We start from the raw sequence: 17340 nt of genomic DNA, 5'->3' as shown, positions 1-17340 counted from the left end.
CTGTGCGTCATTAAGTTGTACAGGTATCAAATAGAATGTATGTAATTATGCATCAATTATTTCATGTATCTGTATAATATGTAATAATTCCTTGTTGGAATGTCAATTAATGTGCAATATTTGGTTCTAATGAATTGTAACAATATTGATATATAGCAAAATGCATTAAAATGAAATATGAAATTTTATGATAATTTGAATTAAACGCTGTCTTCTATTCAATCTATCTATTTGCTTCTGTGTGCTTCATGTAAAGTCCATGCCCTTTGCTCTTTTTATAATATATTAAACCGGGATGGAGGAGGGGACTTGAACGGCCCCTGTATATCTCATTTAAACCCTTTTTCCTCTTTTTGTTAATTTTTAATTGTTTAATAGGACTTTTCTCCAGAAACTATCTTCAGCTAAACTGACTGCATTACACAATCCCAATTTAATTTAATATCAGTGAAATAACAACTTGCAAAAATAAATTTATAAAAACATGTGGTATCACCATAGCTCTACCAATCTGAAACATGTGGAAGAATTAAAAAAAAAAAAATAATTATATTTTAATTATTAATATTATTATTACTACTGTTCTTCTGTATGTACGTTATATATGTATTTATCTTATTTTATTTGACTGTGTATGGCTAGTCCTCCCTCCTTTTCAACATGTGGTCGCTGAACTGGTCTACACAATAACGGTAGGAATTATCTGCATCTAAATTGACTGCATAACACAATCCCAACTTCATTTCATTTCAGTGAAATAACAACTGCAAAAATAAATTGCAAAAAAACACTTGGCTTCCCCAGGCCTCTACCATTCTGAAACATGGGGTTTGCCTATGTCAAATGCTTTCCTATTTTATAACATTGTAAGTGCATGTATAAGGGTGGAATATTTTCAAAAGAATTTAGTTAAAATGGGATTACGCTATGGAGTCTCTTTTCATGCGAATTAACTTATAAGCGGGTTTCCCTTCCTACCAGCTGCAACAGGATCAACAGAATTGAATATAAAGCCTTGTACACACGATCGGATTTTCCGCAGCCAAAACCTCTTACTTTTGTCCGAAGGCGTGTGCCTAGATTTTGTCTTGCATACAAACGGCAAGGAATTGTCAGCCAACAAACACGAAAGTAATGACATACTACGTGGATTTTCAGCTCTTTAGCGCCGCCCTTTGGGCTCCTTCTGCTAATTTTGTGTTAGTAGAAGTTTGGTGAGTATTGATTCGCGCTTTTCATTTCGTGCTTTTCATTTAGCGCTTTTCAGTTCGTTCTTTTCATTTCGTGCTTTTCAGTTTGTTTCTGAGAGGGGGTTTATCAACCAGCCATGTTGCAGAATCGGAGGAGATATCGTGTTATTTATTATTGGCCTTGGAGTTATTTCTTTGACCCAAGTCCAGTCCAGGAACAGGAGGAGGAGGAGTTCTTGGACCAAAAATTGGTTGCTTTATTAATCGTGACCAATTATGTCATATGCCTTTGCTGCGGGAGCTCCAGGAGAATAAGCTGGATGATTTTCGGAATTATCTCCTGATGACGGACCCCTGCTTTCACCAACTCTTGGCATTGTTGACCCCCTATATTAAGAAGCAGGACATATGCAAGAGGCTTTTATTTTATTTTTTGGTTGAATAATAAGGATTTGATTTGTTAAATTTTCTATATTTTTGGATGCATAGAATGACTTTTTGGTTAAGTTCTATTGGTAGATAGATAGATTTTTACTTCAAATGATGGTTGGGGAGTAGGCAGTTACATTTAAAAAAATACATGTAAAATTGACAAGGAACACCAACATAGTTGTATCTTTGATCTTAAAAACTACAGGATAATGGTGGTAACTTGCCCAAAAAAAATAAAAGAAAAAGCATAATAATATTATTCTCGATATCACTAGAAAAAAAAGCCTTTGAAAATGTGTTTGCAATAACTCCATCAGTATCACCAGCAAAGCAGCTTCATTATTATTCCAGTAGCCTCCCTGGCGGGATGATTATGTCAGATTTTTGCGTCTCAAAGCGGTACAATTATTTTGCATAGAAATTTGGCGTTTTATATTGTAGGTCTGTAATTCTTAGCAATAACACACTTAAATCTGTCCAAACAAGAGTTTAGTAGATATCCCGAGTATGATGAAGTTTGAAACACAAAATCATAAATTATAATATAATAAATAAATATAAATAATTATATAAAATAATAATAATATTAAAATTCATTTCCCTACGATTCACTATCGCTCAATTCTACAAGTGATTCTAATATACTATCACTCTTTTCTAGCTGATCGAAAACCACCTTTGATGTAAAGGGACACTTTTTGGTTGCTATGGACAATCTCCAATTTCCAGGCAGACAGAACAGTATATATAATATAAAACTGCATGCAGGGCACTGGACAAAACACTAGGGACAAAAGAGATGTGAAATAATTTCATATAGCAATGTTATCTGTAAGATTACACTGTACTGCATGTATAATGATTTTTCAATGTTTTCAATTTGCCGCTGGGCTCCACCCCCGTGCGTCGCAAAGCTCGCAGGGAACAGAGCCCGACACACAGAGGCATTGGGCGGAGGACAGAGCCCATAGACACAGTGGAGGGACATCGCAGGATCCTGGGGACAAGGTAAGTATACCGCACCAGGATCCTGCAAGGCAATCCTGAGTGTGGCTTGGGGTTACCACTAATGGTACTGAAATTTAACCCCGAGTCACACTCGGGAATACCGCCAGGTAGGTTAAAGAAGAAGAGAATGGTGCGCTGCGTTTCGAGATTTCATAATTTGCCGCGTCATGAATGTTAATTCTCCATTACGAATGCTAGTCTACAAGACTGACCACTTCTGGCTTGTCCTTGCTTCCGAGCATGTGTGTTTGTACTTTGGACTTAAATCCGACAACAGACATTTTTCGGAAAATTGTAAAACCTGCGATCCAACATTTTCCCCCGGAAAATCCAACAACAACTGTCCGATGGAGTGTGCAAACGGTCGGATTTTCTTTTTTTTATTGTCCAGCTGTGTCTGGTAAGAGTCTGATTCATAGGGGATTTTTTACCCCCAATTACATGCGAAACGCGTCAAGCTAAGGAGAATCTGCGAAGGCCGTTTGGATGCCAAGGCGGCACTTTCTGCACGTTTTTAAGATTTTGATGTAAGTGTAAGGATTTTAAACCTTTTTAATAAAATCTCGCAGTATTACACTATATGTCCCCTTTCCTTCATTTGTCCAAACTTTGCTACAACGGTCGTTGATCGTGTAAAGTGTGTAGGACCCTGACTAAGGAGAGGAGATTCTATTTCCTAAAGGCACAATACACCAACCTACTCAGTGGATGGGAGACACCATCCAGATACACAGGCTTATATATCATCTTCATCTGGTGAGTGGGGACCCAGGAGGGGAGTACAGGAAGTCACCAGAAATACACTCCAACATGTCACCAACCCTTTATCTCACATTAGATGAACTTTGTTGATTGCACTTTATCTGTACTATATTGTCACCAGTATTATAATCCAATGTGTCACCAATCTGATGAGTTTCATACTTTTAGACCTCTCTGCTGCCTTTGACACAGTTGACCACCTGCTCCTCCTCAGCAAATTACGCTCCCTTGGCCTCCACAATTCTGTATTATCCTGATTTTCCTCCTACCTATCTCAGCGCACTTTCAGTGTCACTTACAACTCCATCTCCTCCTCTCCCTTTCCTCTTTCTGTTGGGATACCCGAAGGTTCTGTCCTTGGGCCCCTCCTATTCTCGCTCTATACCTCTTCCCTGGGCCAGTTGATAAGCTCCCATAGCTTCCAATACCACCTCTATGCCAACGACACCCACATCTCTCTCTCCACTCCTCAACTCACCCCCCTTGATCTCCTCACAGATCTCAAACTTACTGAATGACACATCAGTATGGATGTCACACCACTTCCTCAAACTCAATCTTTCTAAAACTGAGCTTGTTATATTTCCTCCTTCACAAATCCCCCCCCTCCCCCCGTGACTTCACCATTAACATCAACAACACAACTGTTGGTTCCTCCACACAAGCCAGGGTCCTGGGTGTAATCCTTGACTCTTTCCTTCAGCCCCCATATCCAATCATTGGCTAAATCCTGCCGTCTTCACCTCCGCAACATCTCCAGAATTCGACCTTTCCTGACTAATGACACCACAAAGCAACTCGTTCACTCCTTGATTATTTCCCATCTTGACTACTGCAACTCTCTCCTTAATGGCCTACCCTTAAGTAGGCTATCCCCCTTCAGTCTATTATGAATGCTGCTGCTAGACTAATACACCTCACTAATCGTTCTGTGACTGCTGCCCCTCTCTGCCAATCCCTTCACTGGCTTCCCCTAACCCACCGTGTACAATTCAAAATGCTAACCATAACATACAAAGCCCTCCACGACATCGTCCCCATCTACATCACAAACCTCATCTGCAGATATCACCCAAATCGTCCCCTCCACTCCTCCCAGGACCTCCTGCTTTCTAGCTCCTTTGTTACCTCCTCCCATGCTCGCCTTCAAGACTTCTCCAGAGCCTCTCCCATCCTCTGCCCCAGTCTGTCCGATCAGCCCCTACCCTGTCCACCTTTAGGAGATCCCTGAAAACTAATTTATTTGGGGAAGCCTATCCCACACCCACCTAACAATTGTCCCCGAGCCCCCCCATCAAATCATTCTCTGCAGCAATTACCTTTTGTACCACCACCACCTCCCTTTAGAATGTAAGCTCTATGAGCCGGGCCCTCCTGTACCTTTTGTATTGTATTGTAATTGTGTTGTCCCCCCTATACATTGTAAAGCGCTGCGTAAACTGATGGTGGCTTGCATGTGGATTTTGTAAACACAAGTGGATTTTTGAACTAAAGTGGAGAGTTAATAACCAGGAGTTAATACAGGAGTCTCTAACCTCTATCCTACCTCCATCCTCCCCTCCATTTTAAAGATCCCACTGCAAGGGGCAACCAGACTGCTCTCCAGAAACGTCAGGCTGACACCAAGCCAGATTCACCGGAACCGGACTGTTTAACGGGGACCACCGCAGCCAGGTAAGCTCCCACGTCCACTCCCCCTCCCCTAGTGATTGATCCAGGGACTCTGCCCAACCACCTACGGGGGTCAGGAAGGAATTTTTGCCCCACTGGCGCGTTTGGTTGCTACTGCCAGGGTTTTTTTTCACTTTCCTCTGGAACAATCAGGAACAACCATAGGTTAGCATACCCCTACCTCCGGCCTCCATTCCATTTTTCACGCTATTCTAGGACAACTACTCCAGATCACAGCCTGACTTCTTTTCTGAGCGGGGACCTTCACCTCAAGTAAAGGTAGCCAGCAACCGAATACAACTCCTTCCGCATCCATATATGCATCCCCTGATCAACTTGCGCGCTAATAGCCTCAAGAACGGCGGCAAGTCTGATACCTAGCCCCTCCTCAGGATCAATACCCTGATCAGGATCATCATCTTTAGGCCCATAGTACGATCAACAGCATCCACAAACCGTGTGCCACTTCAAATACTCAGCTGAAGTTCTGCACAGACTAAGGAACATCAACACCACATTGCCATCTTCCATACAAAAAATACTTCAAAGAGAACAACTATTCAAAACCGGACGACAAGCAACTCTCAACCACAGGAAGACATCTACTCGACCACTACAATTAGATTGTGCCTTGATTAACGCCAGGTCTGCAGTCAAACATTGACTGGAAGTACACGACTTCATCATCGAGAACAATGTAGACTGCTTCTTCATCACCGAAAACTGGTTAACCTCTGACTGCAACACCATCCTCACCAAATTGGTGCCGGAAAACTACAGGATCCTAACCGAATACCGGATAGGGAAAAAAGGAGGAGGCCTAGCAGTGATCTTTAAAGGTCACCTGGATCTCACTAAACCATCATCTCAGAACCCAGTGCCTTTTTGGAAACCCTGATGCTACATCTTCAACCAACACCCCATGACCCCACTCATATTCTACTGTGCTACAGACCACCGGGACAAAAGTCCAATCTTCTTTCACCCCTCACGGAATCCTTCACAATGCACACCCTAAAATTCAAAAATTTCCTGGCACTCGGAGATTTCAACCTTTGGGAAAACTAGCCCAAAGACCCCATCACGACTGCCTGCATCAATCAACTAGAAGAACTGGGTCTCCAGCAACTGATAAAGACTCCCACGCATGGGTCAGGACACACCCTGGACCTCATATTCAAACAGAACATTGACGTCAACATACTCAACAACATAACACTGCCATGGACGGATCACAACGCCATCAAATTCAAAATCGCTACCAACATCACCAACGAAAAACGTAATCCTGTAACAACAACGCACTGGACCAGATTGCATAAAAAACTGTACTCCGAATCCTTCAAAACCACTTTGTCCAACAAGATATCTACAATAACCTTAAAGGGGTTGTAAAGGTAAATGTTTTTTCACCTTAATGCATTCTATGCATTAAGGTGAAAAAACATCTGACAGTGCCGGCGCCCCCAGCCTCCCCGTTTTACTTACCTCACCCCTCGAAAGTCCTGCGCTCGTTCCCCGACGTCCTTTCCACCGTTCAGCCTGGCCGCTGATTGGCTGGAGTGGATGGATGGAAAGCAGCGCAGCCATTGGCTCGCGCTGCTGTCAATCACATCCACTGACGCGGAGTGCCGGGAGGCAGGGCCGTGTAATACAGCGAGCGGCTATAGCCACCAGCTGTATCACGGGAGCGCGCCCGCAGATGCTTCTCACCATGCGAGGGAGCTAGCATGAACGTGAGAAGCATCTGAGAGAGGAAGCCGAGACATCCGCCGAGGGACCCCAGAAGAGCAGGTTCCGGGCCACTCTGTGCAAAATGAGCTGCACAGTGGAGGTAAGTATAAAATGTTTGTTATTTAAAAAAAAAAAAAAATTCTCTTTACAATCCCTTTAAACCACTCTACGGAGGAAACACTCAACTCCCTGAACAGGGCATTACTGCAATCAGCAGACTCGGTACCACCAAAACGCAGGGCTCTCATCAGGAAAAAAAAAATTTGGATGGTTTAATAGCTCCCTCGGCGTACTAAAGCAAGAACGCAGAAGAGCGGAAAGAACATGGAGAAGAAATCCCACCGAGGAAAACCACTTTAACTACAAAGGTCTCACAGAGAATTATCGGAAAGCAATCTTCAAAGCCAAAAAGGACCACTTCTCATATACAATCTTAACGGCCGCAAACCAACCACGGGAACTGTTTAAACTAGTCAATCAATCAATCAATCCGGTGTGCCTACAACCCCCAGAAAGTGAATCCCAGGATTACTGTGACAAACTGTCTGATTTTTTCATCGATAAAGTCAAAACCATCAGGAAAACAATTTGTCAGAAGAAAACATCCGACCTCAGCCAGCAAATACATAAAGAGGATGTCTGCACCAACATACCGCAACCGCCAAAATTTTCACTATCCCCAATTACTGTAGACACCGCAAAAAACATCATTAATAAACTGCGTGACAGTACCTAACCTATTGACATCATCCCCACAAAACTACTGAAAGAATGCTCCGACATCGTGGCTCGACCATAACCCACCTCATAAACCGATCATTCCACGAAGGGATTGTTCCCAGCATCCTCAAACAAGGCATCGTCAAACCTCTACTCAAGAAACCAAACCTGGACCCTCAGGATCCAAACAACCGTAGGCCAATAACAAGCCTCAACACCATTTCTAAGATCATGGAGAAAGCCGTAGTACATCAGCTACAACTTCACCTGGATACTCACAAACTCCTGGACCCGCTGCAATCAGGCTTCCGCCAGGGTCATGGAACAGAAACAGCACTCCTTAAGATTTGGGATGACGGCCTCGAAGCAGCAGATGACGGAGAGCCGTGTTTCCTCCTACTGCTAGACCTAAGTGCAGCGTTTGATACAGTAGATCACAATACTCTACTCGTCCGCCTCACAGAAGTAGCCAGAGTCCAAGACATAGATCTCCAATGGTTCGCGTCCTTCCTAGGAAATCGGTCACAGACAGTGAAACTAGGAAAATTCCTCTCCGAAACTCAGGCACTCACCTGCGGAGTCCCTCAAGGCTCTCCTTTGTCACCCGTTCTTCAACATTTACATTCGCCCACTCCTTCAAATCATCAGATGCTCAGATCTCTGCTTCCACTCTTATGCTGACGACACGCAACTTTATTTCCGGATCAATGGAAAAAAAGATCACCAACAACAACTTGAAAACTGCCTCAAATCAATAGAGGACTGGATGACCACTAACTCCCTCCAGCTGAACGAATCAAAGACAGAGCTTCTTATCTTACACCCAAATCATAAGCCCGCAACCAAAACCTCCTGGTCTCCACCAACCGTCTTTGGGCAGACTATCTCCCCAAAGACCAAAGCGAAGAGTCTCGGGGTTATTTTAGACGCACAAATGTCAATGGATGCGCAAATAGGATCTGTAATCAGTGGATCTCACCATCTGCTGCGCATGCTTCGCAGACTCATCCCTTTTATCCCAAAGAATGACAAAGCAGTGGTAGTTGGAACAATCATTAATTCACGACTGGACTACGCAAACTCGCCTTACATAGGATTACCACAATATCAACTTGCGCGATTACAACTGATCCAAAACACGGCGGCAAGGCTGATAACAGGAAAAAAAACCCTGGGAATCCATCGCTCCTTCGCTGAGGAGCTTACATTGGCTAATCGTAAAGAATTGGATCACGTTCAAGACCCTGTGCCTCACCCACAAATGCGTGCATAGAGAAGCTCCGCAATACCTAATGGAGAAAATAAATCATTACACACCAAACCACAGTCTTCAATCAGCCAACAAAAACCTCCTCCTCGTGCCCAAAGCCCGGTATAAATCCAAGGGGGATCGGAGATTTGCTGTTCAAGGGCCTCGGCTATGGAATGCTCTACCAATCAACATCCGCCTGGAAGAAAATCACCTGGCTTTTAGGAAAAAACTCAAGACCTTCCTCTTTTAGCAGATGATCAAAGCTCGCCACAGCGCCTTGCATTGTGCGCTATACAAGTATTTCATTCATTCATTCAAACTGTTGGCGCTATATAAATCGTGTATAATAATTATATAATAATAGAAATAATTGCACTTTATCTGCACTATATTGTCACTGAACACTTTATTTTGTTATATATGCTATTATGTTACACATGTTGATGTTTGTATACATGCATATTAGTAGTTTATAGGTGCAGCGCTGAGAACAGGGAAATGCCTTGTTTACATAGGCATCTTCCCGTTCTGCTGGTCCGTGACACGATCACGGGCCCCTGGCGGACATCGAGTCCACGGGACCCGCGGGCACACGTGCGGCCGGAGCGCCGACAATGCCGCGATTTAAAGGGGACGTAGCTGTACGCTCATTTGCCAAGTCATGCCATTGTGCCGACGTATATGGTTGTGCGCTGGTCGGCAAGGGGTTAAATATTGTATTTTTTTGTGTATAGGAATTTGTTCATATTTTTTTCAAACTATAGTCTGGCCCCCCAACAGTCTGAGGGTCTGTGAACTGGCCCTCTGTTTAAAAAATTTTGAGGACCCCTGGTGTAATTCAAGGCTAGTTTTTGCAAAGCCAAAATCAGAAATGTTTGCCAAAGTCCCCAACTAGTTACAACCAGTGGCAGAATTATAGGGGTCGCCAAGATCGCCATGGCGACTGGGCCCCTTGCTGCAGGGGGCCCTTGAGGGCCCCCTGTACTCTTCCGTGGGAGGGGAGGCTGAGAGGAGCTCCCCAATCATCAGCCGAACTGAAATTGTCACTGTGCGGGAGCTCCTCACATTAGGGTAAAGTGTGTGTTCTTTGTCTCCCCCTACAGTGCAGTACCCAGCAGGAAGAGCCAAGGTAAATGTCTGCCTTTTTTTTATAAGACTATCTACTGTATTTGTGTTTATATGTGTGTGAGCATGCATGTATGTGTGTGTGAGCATGCATGTATGGGTGTGTGTGTGTGTGAGCATGCATGCGTGTGTGTGTGAGCATGCATGTATGGGTGTGTGTGTGTGAGCATGCATGCATGTGTGTGAGCATGCATGTATGGGTGTGTGTGTGTGAGCATGTTTGTATGTGTATGTGTGAGCATGCTTGTGTGTGTGTGTGTGTGTGAGCATACTTGTATGTGTATGTGTGAGCATGCTTGTATGTATGTGTGTGTGTGTGAGCATGCTTGTATGTATGTATGTATGTGTGTGTGTGTGTGTGTGTGTGTGTGTGTGTGTGAGCATGCTTGTATGTGTATGTGTGAGCATGCTTGTATGTATGTATGTGTGTGTGTGTGTGTGTGTGTGTGTGTGTGTGTGTGTGTGAGCATGCTTGTATGTGTATGTGTGAGCATGCTTGTATGTATGTGTGTGTGTGAGCATGCTTGTATGTGTGCGTGTGAGCATGCTTGTATGTGCCCTGTGTGTGTGTGAGCATGCTTGTATGTGTGTGTGTGAGCATGCTTGTATGTGTGTGTGTGTGTGTGAGCATGCATGTGTGTGTGTGAGAGCATGCATGTATGTGTGTGTGAGCATGTATGTGTGTGAGCATGCATGTATGTGTGTGTGTGTGTGTGTGTGTGAGCATGCTTGTATGTGTGTGTGTGTTCATATATGTATGTGTATGTATGCATGTGTGTGTGCGCATGTATGTGAGTGTGCATGTATGCATATGTATGTGAATGTGCATGTGTTTATCAGTGGCGGTGCATCCAAAAGGGTGCACAGGTGCCGCCCCCTCTCTCCAGCCACCCCCTCTATGACCAATGGATAGATTCATGCATAGCATAGCATGAATCTATCCATGGCCACCGCTGCCACCCCCATATTTAGGTGTCTGGTCCCTTTTGAGGTGTCGGGCGCCTGAATTACAGCGGCGGGGGGTGTTTTTGCAGCACCTGATTGAAGCCATGGGCTCTAATAGGCTTCAAAATAGGTGAATGCTTGACGCCATGCTTGACGCTCACAGTCTACCCAGGTGTGTTAGAAAAGTGAATTAATATTCACTTTCCTAACACTGAGCCGCCTCTCCACCAATCAGGTGTGCGGGTCTGTTACCCATCACCCGATTGGCTGAAACGATAGACACAGCTATTGGACGCCTATCAGGAGGAGAGGACGGGAGATGAGGATGGCAGGAGATGCATGGAGGACCCCGCTCATGGCCGTTACCCGCTGCCCCACCAAGACAGGGTAAGTGGCGGGCAGACAGCGAGCAGGTGGTGGGGATTCACAGTGGCAGCATTTGATGGGCACACCAACAGCATTTGATGTGCACAGTGGCGGCATTTGATGGGTACACTGGCAGCATTTGATGGGCACAGCGGTGGCATTTGATGGGCACAGCGGCAGAGTTTGATGGCACAGCGGCAGAGTTTGATGGGCACAGTGGTGACGTTTGATGGTACAGTGGTGCCGTTTGATGGGCACAGTGGCTGTAATTGATGTTTTTTAAATCAAATCCTTTATATGCGGCCACCAGCTTGGGACTGGGCCCCAGGTGTTCCACCATCGGGCTCGGAGAAAAAAGCCCTGTCTGGAGGTCAGGGGGGGGGGGGCCCTCCAAGGTTTCCTGCATCGGGGCCCTGAAGGTTCTAGTTACGCCACTGGTTACAACGTTGCTCTTTCACCAGCTTTATACTATAGAATGATACATTTCTTTCCAGATGGAACAAAGTCCTCTCCTCATATGACCACAGAAATGATATTTGCCTCGGCTTGTTTATGAGGTCAGAAACTTTGCGCAGAAGTCAGCCAGCTCGTCTGTATTTTGCAGCAAATAACGTCTGCCTTTGTTTCGGCACGTCAAAGCCTCAGATAAGGGACTTCACTTTGCCCTCTGTACTGAATATTATCACGATTTTTCATCAGCAACAAAATTGAATTTACTAACAGACAGGAACGGACGGCGGTGACAGGGTGGAAGATCAGACGGAGCAGAAAAATTAGCTTCTTCCAAACAATAAAAGCCGCCTGGCCGTTATTAACATATAGATAATAGCGCTGTGATCGCATTCTCCACTTCGGGGACATGTGTAATGCCGGAAAAATCTTTGTTCTATTCACACCCCAATAACCCGCGGGCGGTCAGCCGGAGACCAGTAGTGATGGACGAACTTCCGACGGGACGTTTCGCGAACGCGAAACGCGAACGGACACAAACGTTCGCGAAAACGACCGTTCGCCGCGGGCTCCATTGACTTCAATGGGAGGCGAATTTCGCAAACCTTTAGGTCGAATTTGCGGCCACGGGGTAATTATTAGGGGGTAGCACGTAGTCCCACCACCTGGACAATAGCATAATACATGTATGAGGTGAATTTGGGATCGATAACTACAAGCATTTTTTTTTTATTTGGGAAATTGTTCTGACAATTCAGGACTATGGAGCTAATGAAGGCAATGGAGGAGAGGGAAGGTCAGGGACCAGGGTAGGCAAACAAGAGGGTGCAGGAGATACAGAGCACTGACAGCAGCACCGTAATACAGAGCACTGACATCAGCACCGTGACATACAGCGCTGACAGCAGCTCCGTGACATACAGCGCTGACAGCAGCTCCGTGACATACAGCGCTGACAGCAGCTCCGTGACATACAGCGCTGACAGCAGCTCCGTGACATACAGCGCTGACAGCAGCTCCGTGACATACAGCGCTGACAGCAGCACCGTGACATACAGCGCTGACAGCAGCTCCGTGACATACAGCGCTGACAGCAGCTCCGTGACATACAGCGCTGACAGCAGCTCCGTGACATACAGCACTGACAGCAGCTCCGTGACATACAGCGCTGACAGCAGCTCCGTGACATACAGCGCTGACAGCAGCACCGTGACATACAGCGCTGACAGCAGCTCCGTGACATACAGCGCTGACAGCAGCTCCGTGACATACAGCGCTGACAGCAGCTCCGTGACATACAGCGCTGACAGCAGCTCCGTGACATACAGCGCTGACAGCAGCTCCGTGACATACAGCGCTGACAGCAGCACCGTGACATACAGCGCTGACAGCAGCTCCGTGACATACAGCGCTGACAGCAGCTCCGTGACATACAGCGCTGACAGCAGCTCCGTGACATACAGCACTGACAGCAGCTCCGTGACATACAGCGCTGACAGCAGCTCCGTGACATACAGCGCTGACAGCAGCACCGTGACATACAGCGCTGACAGCAGCTCCGTGACATACAGCGCTGACAGCAGCTCCGTGACATACAGCGCTGACAGCAGCTCCGTGACATACAGCGCTGACAGCAGCTCCGTGACATACAGCGCTGACAGCAGCTCCGTGACATACAGCGCTGACAGCAGCTCCGTGACATACAGCGCTGACAGCAGCTCCGTGACATACAGCGCTGACAGCAGCACCGTGACATACAGCGCTGACAGCAGCTCCGTGACATACAGCGCTGACAGCAGCTCCGTGACATACAGCGCTGACAGCAGCTCCGTGACATACAGCGCTGACAGCAGCTCCGTGACATACAGCGCTGACAGCAGCTCCGTGACATACAGCGCTGACAGCAGCTCCGTGACATACAGCGCTGACAGCAGCTCCGTGACATACAGCGCTGACATCAGCACCGTGACATACAGCGCTGACAGCAGCTCCGTGACATACAGCGCTGACAGCAGCTCCGTGACATACAGCGCTGACAGCAGCTCCGTGACATACAGCGCTGACAGCAGCTCCGTGACATACAGCGCTGACAGCAGCTCCGTGACATACAGCGCTGACAGCAGCACCGTGACATACAGCGCTGACAGCAGCTCCGTGACATACAGCGCTGACAGCAGCTCCGTGACATACAGCGCTGACAGCAGCTCCGTGACATACAGCACTGACAGCAGCTCCGTGACATACAGCGCTGACAGCAGCTCCGTGACATACAGCGCTGACAGCAGCACCGTGACATACAGCGCTGACAGCAGCTCCGTGACATACAGCGCTGACAGCAGCTCCGTGACATACAGCGCTGACAGCAGCTCCGTGACATACAGCGCTGACAGCAGCTCCGTGACATACAGCGCTGACAGCAGCTCCGTGACATACAGCGCTGACAGCAGCTCCGTGACATACAGCGCTGACAGCAGCTCCGTGACATACAGCGCTGACAGCAGCTCCGTGACATACAGCGCTGACAGCAGCTCCGTGACATACAGCGCTGACAGCAGCTCCGTGACATACAGCGCTGACAGCAGCTCCGTGACATACAGCGCTGACAGCAGCTCCGTGACATACAGCGCTGACATCAGCACCGTGACATACAGCGCTGACAGCAGCTCCGTGACATACAGCGCTGACAGCAGCTCCGTGACATACAGCGCTGACAGCAGCTCCGTGACATACAGCGCTGACAGCAGCTCCGTGACATACAGCGCTGACAGCAGCTCCGTGACATACAGCGCTGACAGCAGCACCGTGACATACAGCGCTGACAGCAGCTCCGTGACATACAGCGCTGACAGCAGCTCCGTGACATACAGCGCTGACAGCAGCTCCGTGACATACAGCACTGACAGCAGCTCCGTGACATACAGCGCTGACAGCAGCTCCGTGACATACAGCGCTGACAGCAGCACCGTGACATACAGCGCTGACAGCAGCTCCGTGACATACAGCGCTGACAGCACCTCCGTGACATACAGCGCTGACAGCAGCTCCGTGACATACAGCGCTGACAGCAGCTCCGTGACATACAGCGCTGACAGCAGCTCCGTGACATACAGCGCTGACAGCAGCTCCGTGACATACAGCGCTGACAGCAGCTCCGTGACATACAGCGCTGACAGCAGCTCCGTGACATACAGCGCTGACAGCAGCTCCGTGACATACAGCGCTGACAGCAGCTCCGTGACATACAGCGCTGACAGCAGCTCCGTGACATACAGCGCTGACAGCAGCTCCGTGACATACAGCGCTGACAGCAGCTCCGTGACATACAGCGCTGACAGCAGCTCCGTGACATACAGCGCTGACAGCAGCTCCGTGACATACAGCGCTGACAGCAGCACCGTAAGCAGCCCCAGGAGGAAGTCAGCACAGCACAGGGATGGTGTGATCCCCTCATAATAAGAACCCCCAGGAGGAAGTCAGCACAGCACAGGGATGGTGGGAGCCCCTCATAATAAGAACACCCAGGAGGAAGTCAGCACAGCACAGGGATGGTGGGAACCCCTCATAATAAGCAGCCCCAGTAGAAATATGACACCGCTCAACCTCTTCAAAGAGGAGGGTAGGGGCATATAGTACGGTGTGCTTTTTTGGGTCAGGGAAGTGAGCCAAATGAATTAAGAAGGTCTGTGTGCTTGATTCCAAAAATTGTTTATAGACATATACATGGTCTACTGATCACATGTGTTGAATTCCTCCGAGATCCATGCCTCATTCATTTTTAGAAATGTGAGGTAGTTAACACTGTGGTGAGCTAGGCGAGTACGCTTATCGGTCACAATCCCCCCTGCTGCGCTGAACGTCCTTTCGGACAGGACACTGGATGAGGGGCAAGCCAACAGTTCGATTGCAAATTGGGCAAGCTCTGGCCAGAGGTCAAGCCTGCCCACCCAGTAGTCTAGGGGTTCATCACTCCTCAGAGCGTCCACATCGGCCGTTAACCCAATGTAGTCGGACACCTGACGGTCTAGGCGTTCCCTGATGCTGGATCCGGATGACACCTGTCGATGGGTCGGCTGAAAGAATGACCTCATATCCGAAGTCACCAACACATCTTCAAACCGGCCTCTTCTTGCAGGCGCTGTTGGATTGGTACCCGCAAATCCTTCTCTGGGAGTGGGAATTGCTCCTCTGCCAGCGCACGCAAAAGCAGAATGCAGCATTTCTCGAAGCAAGGCCTGGAAGTGCTGCATTCTGACAGCCCTCTGCGACGGCGGTAACATTTCCGCCATTTTGTGTTTGTACCGGGGGTCTAAGTACGTTGCCACCCAGTACTGGTCCTTGACCCTCATGCTTTTTATACGGGGGTCCCTATTAAAACACTGGAGCATGAAGGCCCCCATTTGCACTAAAGTGGAAGCGGTGTGGTGGCCTGGCTCCTGCTCATCATCCAGGATAATGTCGTCCTCTTCATTCTCCTCTCCCCATCCTCGCACAACAGGGATCCCAGAAAGGTTTAAAGCATGCTCTTCTTGCTCCTGCTCATCCGCCCCGGCACCATCCTCCTCTGACTCCTCATCAGACTCCTGTTGTTGACTTGTCTCAGATAGAGTAGCCCCCCCTGGGAATTCATCCAGCATTGCGACTTCCTCATCTTCCCGCTCCTGCTCCTCCACAGCCTGATCAATGACACGACGCAATGCACGCTCCAGAAAGAAGGCATAAGGTACCATGTCACTGATGGCGCCATGGCTGCGACTGACCAGTTTGGTGATCTCCTCAAATGGCCGCAGAAGTCTGCATGTGTCGCGCATGAGCAGCCACTGGCGCGGTGAAAAAAAACCCAGCTCCCCAGAACCGTTTCTTTCGCAGAGTTCATACAGGTAGACGTTAACTGCACGTTTCTGCTGGAGCAGCCTATCAAGCATATAGAAGGTTGAGTTCCATCGCGTCGGGCAATCGCAAATAAGACGTCTGACCGGCAGATGGTGTCGCCGCTGAATGTCAGCAAGGCGAGCCATGGCCGTGTAAGATCTTCTGAAATGGGCCGAGATTTTCCTTGCCTGCCGCAAGATGTCCTGGACCCCAGGGTATTTGACAAGGAATCGCTGCACGACCAAGTTTAAGACGTGTGCCATGCACGGCACGTGCGTGATTTTGCCCTGTTTCAATGCGCTAAGCAGATTGGCACCGTTGTCACACACCACTTTACCAACTGTCAAATTGAGCGGTGTTAGCCACTCATCTGCCTGTGAACGCAAAGCTGAAAGGAGTGCCGGGCCAGTGTGGCTCTTTGCTTCCAGGCACAACAGACGCAGCACGGCATGGCAACGTCTCACCTGGCATGTGGAATAGGTTCTGGGGAGCTTGGGCGGTGCAGTGGAAGAGACGCTAGCAGCGGAAAAGGAGGAGGCAGCTGAGGAGGAGAGGGAGGAGGATGGAGTAGGAGGAGGAGAAGAAGAGTCAGGCCTGCATGCAATCCGTGGCGGTAAAACCAAATCTACACGGGTGCCACGGGTTACATGCTTGACGGCCGTCAGAAGGTTCACCCAGTGGGCAGTAAAACTGATATACCTTCCCTGCCCGTGTTTGCTAGACCACGTGTCTGTGGTCAGATGTATCTTGGCACCGACACTGTGTGCCAGAGATACATTCACTTGCCGCTGAACATGGCCATATAGCTCTGGGATG

The sequence above is a fragment of the Lithobates pipiens genome, unplaced genomic scaffold (assembly GCF_037356315.1).
Source record: "Lithobates pipiens isolate NorthernLeopardFrog02 unplaced genomic scaffold, aLitPip1_a1.2 Scaffold_30, whole genome shotgun sequence".
In the NCBI taxonomy this organism is placed as follows: domain Eukaryota; kingdom Metazoa; phylum Chordata; class Amphibia; order Anura; family Ranidae; genus Lithobates; species Lithobates pipiens.
The sequence above is the reverse complement of the archived record's forward strand: the minus strand, read 5'-3'. Positions refer to the sequence as shown.